This window comes from Marmota marmota, unplaced genomic scaffold, assembly GCF_001458135.2.
Source record: "Marmota marmota marmota unplaced genomic scaffold, marMar, whole genome shotgun sequence".
NCBI classification, from domain to species: domain Eukaryota; kingdom Metazoa; phylum Chordata; class Mammalia; order Rodentia; family Sciuridae; genus Marmota; species Marmota marmota.
The window spans coordinates 22,911,198-22,917,804 of record NW_025999982.1 but is presented as its reverse complement, the minus strand read 5'-3'; positions in this window follow the sequence as shown (position 1 = coordinate 22,917,804).

The following is a 6,607-nucleotide window of genomic DNA, read 5'->3' as shown; positions in this document are numbered from 1 at the left end:
ATATATATATATATCTTATATGAGGTTCCCAATCAGTCACTGAAATAGTAGATAAGTATTATTTGACTTTTATGAATAGTAAATGAAGCCAAAGAGGTCACAGAGCCACAAAATGACTGAGCAGATAGATCTTTTTATGCCAAGATGAATGTTTGTTCCACTGTGCTTTGGGATTACAACAGAGAGTACAAATTCCTCTCTAAAGGTTGTCACTTTATAAGAAAGAAATTACAATGGGCCTCTCTAAGGAAACCAGGCCACATCTGAATTTTGCAGAGTAGCAAACTTTTTATTAAGATTGTTGGAGGGTCTGGGGTTGTGACTCAGTGGTAGAGCACTCACCTAGCATGCGTGAGGCACTGGGTTTGATCCTCAGCACCACATAAAAATAAAATAAAGGTATTATGTCCACCTACAACTAAAATATATATATTTTAAAAGGTGGTTGGAGACTCTTCTTTGGAGGGTTTCATTTTCCATTGTTTCATGTTACATCAAGTTATCTAGTTCCAAAAATGTAGCAATCTTATAAATTTAGTTTGCTGCATCAGATGGTCTGATCAGAGGCAGCCAATATTGAATACTCCTTTCCACTTCATTACAGGATGAACAATGAGTTCCCCTGCAAAGTTGTTCTGTCACTTAGCTATCAATATCTGATTCTTCCTCTGCTGACAAATGGTTTATCTTAAGTGTCTTACTTGAATTAGACATGTATATTCTGCCTTTTGCTTCAGTTCATTGACAATATATTTGGATAAATGGTCAAACTCTTCATTGACTATGTCTTGGTGTGTTGTTTTCAAATCAAGTGGTTTCCAAAAATATGTTTCTGGTGTGCAGACATATACAATGTGACCTCACCAAAAAAAGATCTAATAAAGATATGTAAGGAACGACATTATGCTTTTCCTGTTTCCTTTTTGGATAGTTTGAGTACAGTGTTTCACAAAGCAGTTCTATGCATTTATCCTTACGCTATCTCTCAAATACATTTCAAGTTATGTTAGTAATACTTTCATGCATGTGTTATTTTGCCCACTCTTAGACACCTCTGAAAATGTATCTTTTAAACGTTAGTTTAATACATCAGTGTCAGAATCATTTGCTTTTGTGAAATCATGTTTGAGAAGTACTTAATTCAGTGAGGGATTTTTATATAGTAACATTCATTTGATTATTTTGACTGCATTTGGAAGTGGGATTTTTATGCATTCACCCCAGTGCTTAAAATAAATCACTGATAAGTTTGTGGGTGATTGTTATTTCAAGTTTTAGGTGCCAAACTGTGCTTTCATTTTGGTATTCATAATCATAGTTTTAAGCAAAAAGTCCAAAGACACTGTAAGTTATCTATCAGTAATTATTTTACTCTTTAAAACAAGAAATAGGATGATAACTTGTAGTATTATCTATTGCTAGATAAAGAATTGCTCTAAAACTCAGTTTTTGTGGTTAGGAATCTAGACAAGGCTTAGCTCTGCTTCAGGGTCTCATATAAGTTTGCAATTAGCCACAAATAAAGGTGTCATCCAGGAGCCTCAGTCCTCTTAGGGTTCATCTGGAGATCAATCTACTCTCAAGTTCACTAACTGGTTGGTTTTATCAAGATTCTGTTCCCCATGGGCTCGTGACCAAGGGCCTTAGTTCCTGCTGGTGATGGGCAGCAGACTACCTTCCTTTCCTTGGTGCATGGGCCCCTCCAACATGGAGCTTGCAAGTGTGCAAGCCAAGAAGGCATTAAGTTCATCAGGGTGAGGTCAGAGTCTTTTATAACCTACGTTTAGAAGTGACACACATCATAGTTGCCAAGCATGTCACTAGTTCCTGCCCACACTTAAGGGTATGATTACCAAGAGGCAGGAATCATTGAAGTTATCTTCAAACACTGCCTACCACAATGCTAAATCAGAAAAGCTGTACTGCAATCTCTTACTTTCATTATGCAATAAATAGGCTGGTTTAAAAATCTCTAAAATATGTGTCTATGTGTGTGTATACATTATATATATTATTATGTAATTATAGATTTTTTTTCCAAGTCCTTTTCACCAATCTATGGTTTAAAGGATAATTCATTAAAATTCAGTTACTGGTACAAAACAATCTAGATTGGAAAGAATGTTTCTTCAAAACTTCATTTTAACAAAGAAGTTGTTTAGAATACTTGGAAATCAACAACGAAAGCATCCAAGCAAAGATTGTCTATCCCAAGGCACATCTTGGTTAAATGTTGACTTACCTAATTTCCTTCTAACTTCCTTCCTTTATTACCCCATTGGCTCTAAGCTGCTGTTCATGGAAATATTAGATTCAGTCCATTGGGGAACACTTAATTCATATGGCTAGGAACAGGTCCTTATTGTCCCTGACACACAGATGCTTCTTTGCTGGTCTAGGAGCTCCCATGATTTCCAAAGTGAGGGTTAATATTTCATTCAGATTTCTTCCAGAGGATCCTGCATTTGCAGCACATGCACTTTAAAGGGTCCATACCCTTTTGTGAAGAAGGGAAACTATATTTGGCACTGGATAAAACATGCCCCTGTGGCCTCTCCTTCCTTGTATGAATGTTCCAGCATGGTTTGACATTTGGTTTGTGCCAGTGAGATCACTTTCATATTCAAAGGAACTGCTTCATAGTGTTCTCTAGAAAACCAAACTGCACCAAGTACCTCATGAGCAGGGCACTGTTTTGTAGACTCTGAGCTGAAGTTCATCCAAGAGATTTTACAAATAATGAAGCAACACGGCTTAGAGATTTTTGTAGCAGCTATGAACCAGCTTGCCTATGTTTGTCATTAAACAATCTATAAAAAATGTTTGTTCATACAATATAAATATACCCATCAGCTTTTAGCTGTTTTCCAGTTTTTATTGTTTGTAGAGAAAAGCCAAATGAATAACAAAGCCATTTGGAAGAGTCTCACTCTACTCCTCAGCCTGTCACACTCACACTGTAGATTAAGGGCTAACAGGATTGGTCACTCATGCAAAAACTATGCTCTTCCAATGTTTTGAGGTGTTAGTTATCCTAAATTGCTGTTCTGAAATTTGATAAAACTGAGGGTCAAGAATTACATGCCCAAAACCACTCAATAAGTAAAGTCCATGCTTAATAGCCCTGCTCCAGCTGTGCCAAAAGCCTGTGGCAGTCTTTCTACTATACCATGTTATTTGTGCAGTTAACTTTTAGGTTGTTTGTTTGTGCCAGTCCTTATCTTACTGATCTGTTTCTGGCCTTATTTGTTCCTAATTTGGGTGCTTTTACAACTTAAAGAAACTAAAAAATATATTCTTTCCCATCTTGTTTCCCTACCAACAAAAAAGAGAAAGAACATATTTTTTTTTTATTGGTTGTTCAAAACATTACAAAACTCTTGACATATCATATTTCATACATTAGATTCAAGTGGGTTATGAACTCCCATTTTTACCCCAAATACAGATTGCAGAATCATATCGGTTACACATCCACATTAAGAATTCTGTTAGTTCATGTAAACATTACTTAGATGAGAGCTAAATGTAGGGAGAGTTCAGGAAGAGGTAGAAGAATTTAAAATGGCAACAGGGAAGCAACAAGAAGTGTGTGTTTTTGACATTCTGATGCAAATTCAGAATGCAGAATTGATTTGTGCTCAGCTTTGTAGGGAAATCCTTGGCTTTAGTGGGTAACATGTAAACACTGTTTAGGATTAGACTGAATTATGATTACAACCGGGTAGAGGAGTTGTCCTGTGCCAAGAATCAGTAATCTTGGCTTCCAGTTGCCTCTTATCTCTTTGATATGTAGTATTTGAGTCTCTTCAGATCAAGGATGGCCTTTGGAGTAAAGTGCCTTTTTCTTTTCTCTGCCAGACTGAAAGCAGTTCCAAAACTGGATTTATGACTATAAATGTCAGAATTATGGCAATATGTGATGTATACCCACCAAAAGTTTTTTGGAAAAATATAGGGGATAACAGCACCTAATTCTAGTATGCATTCTAGAATACTGTTTGAAAATGCAAAGTAAACATTATTTTTCTGCAGAACTCAGAGTACTGCAAAAATCTGCCTTCCTCCCACAGCCCTGCTATGAGGTAGATATACTAAAGCAATTGAAAACCCATCTAGTTACTCTTGTTGTCTTTTAATAGACCACAATGATGGGTACTGAACAATTAATTGCTGGTAAGAAAAGGAGATACAAAAATTCAACTCAGGGTCTCTTTTAGTTTTTAACCTAAGATTCCTGTCTCAGAGTTTGATTTTCTAAATTAAGAAGCATTTTAAGTCTGGTGATCCCAGTAAATCATGAGACTAAGGCAATAGGATTGCAAGTTTGAGGCCAGCCTCAGCAACTTAGCAAGACCCTGTCTCAAAATAAAATATAAATGACTGTGTGTAAATCACAGAAGTAGAGTGCCTCTGGGTTCAATCTCCAGGACCTCCACCCCACCACATACAACATTTAAAAAAACATACTGATGATAGATGAAGATTTTGAGATAATTGGGAAAACAATCTGAAAAGGCTATACTGATAATCTACAAATAAAAGTTAAAATCGATCAAGTCTTACCTGTTTAGGAATGAAGAAATAAAACTCAAGATATAAGATAAATTTATATACAGCATCTCTAAGGAAAAAAAAGTTGTTGTCAACAGCACAATGGAAGTGAGTTGCTGGTGTGGCTCCCAAAAGATCTGGAGCTGATAACCACAGTGCCTAGCACAGTTCTGTTCACTGTGAGCCTCCTTACAAGATGTGGGTAGCTAGGCTGGGGGTGGGAGTCAGTGGGAAAACATATGTCTTACAAGCAGGAGACCCTGAGTTCCATCCCAGCATTGGGGTGAGGAGAGGGGGAATGTGGGTAACTAGCCAGGGACCAGGAAGTGGTTCAGAACAGTATTGGAAACTGACATAATAATGTGGAAGAATAAGGTTTTACATTATATTTTAATGCAAACAACTAGTTATTACAAGAAAAGTAAAGGAATCTACAAAGTTTTATACAGAATACTTTAATTTCTAACAGATTAGTGAAATCCAGTTATGTTAATATTCATAGCTTTTATAAACAAATCATTTCAATTTTAGGTGAGTTAACAAAAAATATTTTTTACCTCATATTCATATTTTATAATAGTCTCAGGTTTGCAGCTACTATTGTTGAGAAATAACTATTAACTAATAACTAACAACTAATAACTCAGTGTATGATAGGAACACTCGTTGTCCTTTTTAGGCAACAGATTTAGGAATTTATAATGACCAGACACAGAGTAAGTGTAGAGTTAACCTAAATTTCATGGTAATCAGTGGTAAGATATTCTGTAACCATTTCCCTTATATTCCTCCTCATTGCCCAAGAAAAGGATAATAACTATTTCAGTAGTTTACCTTTGTGAAAAGTCTTTTTAAAATTTCCATTAACACTATTTAAGATTGTGACTGATTACAACTACCATTTTAACTAGACTGTGAGATTATTGGGGGTTTATAAGAATTGTAATAATAATGGTTTCCCTGTAATATGTATATTAATACTATACCATTGTAGAGGTGAGAAAACAGAGAGGTTAAATAAACTGCCCAAGGTCACATAGTACCAGAACTAAACCCAAGTCTGTCTGACTTTATAACTCTCTGTCAATATCTGAAAGACCACCCATGGTCTTTCGTGGTAAGGAAGAACTCTTATTCATTACAGCTGTCTCAAGGTGGCTGCCCTGGAGGGGCAGAACGCCTAGCTAAATTTGAACTTTAGATAAATGTTGAAAAAATTTTTGTATATGTCCTAAATATTGCCAAAGATTATTCATTGTTTATCTGGAATCAAATTTGTGTATTCTTATTTGCTATATCTGGCAGCCCTACTTGAGAAAGAGTGTTCCCCAGTGCTGGTTATCCAGAACACTACATGGAAATGTGGTCTTGATGATCTGAGAGTCAGAGGGTGGAACTGGGGTCTTTCTAAGGGTTCAGATTCATCATCTTCATGGGTATCTCATTTGAGTCCAGAGCTGAGCTAGGCATTGAGGGAAAATGAATGACTCTATAGCTTTTGACTTTGGGAAATAGTAGTTTTTATACTGTTATTCCATTTTCTTTATTTCTTATTCTTTTGGAAGAATCATCTCACTGCTCACCAGCCCCTGGTAGATACATAAAGACAGCAGAGGATGCAAAAAAGGAGAATGTTTTGCTCTCCATTCAGATTTCTTGAACTGTGTTGCTGGTAGAGATCCTCGGAAACATATCTATATGGGGAACTGAGTTCCTATCAGGGATTCTGGAATTTTCACCACCAAGATGCAACATGCCCAATATATTTTATATTTTGTTTGCAAAAGAAGGCCTGGGAGTATCATTTCTAGAGATGGGATTTAGGATAAATTACTTCTGGAAGAGCCTCAAAATCTCTAAATTACACTGACAATAAGTTAAAAGTTGGTCCACTTCGAAGTTTATGAAACCATCACTTGGGGAACATTTCTCAATGTTGCTGAATAAAACACTTCAAGAGAATTCTTTTTGTTGTTTTTGTTTTCCTTTTTTGTGATGCTGGGGATTGAACTCAGTGCATGCTAAACACTCATTCTACCACTGAGCTACCTCC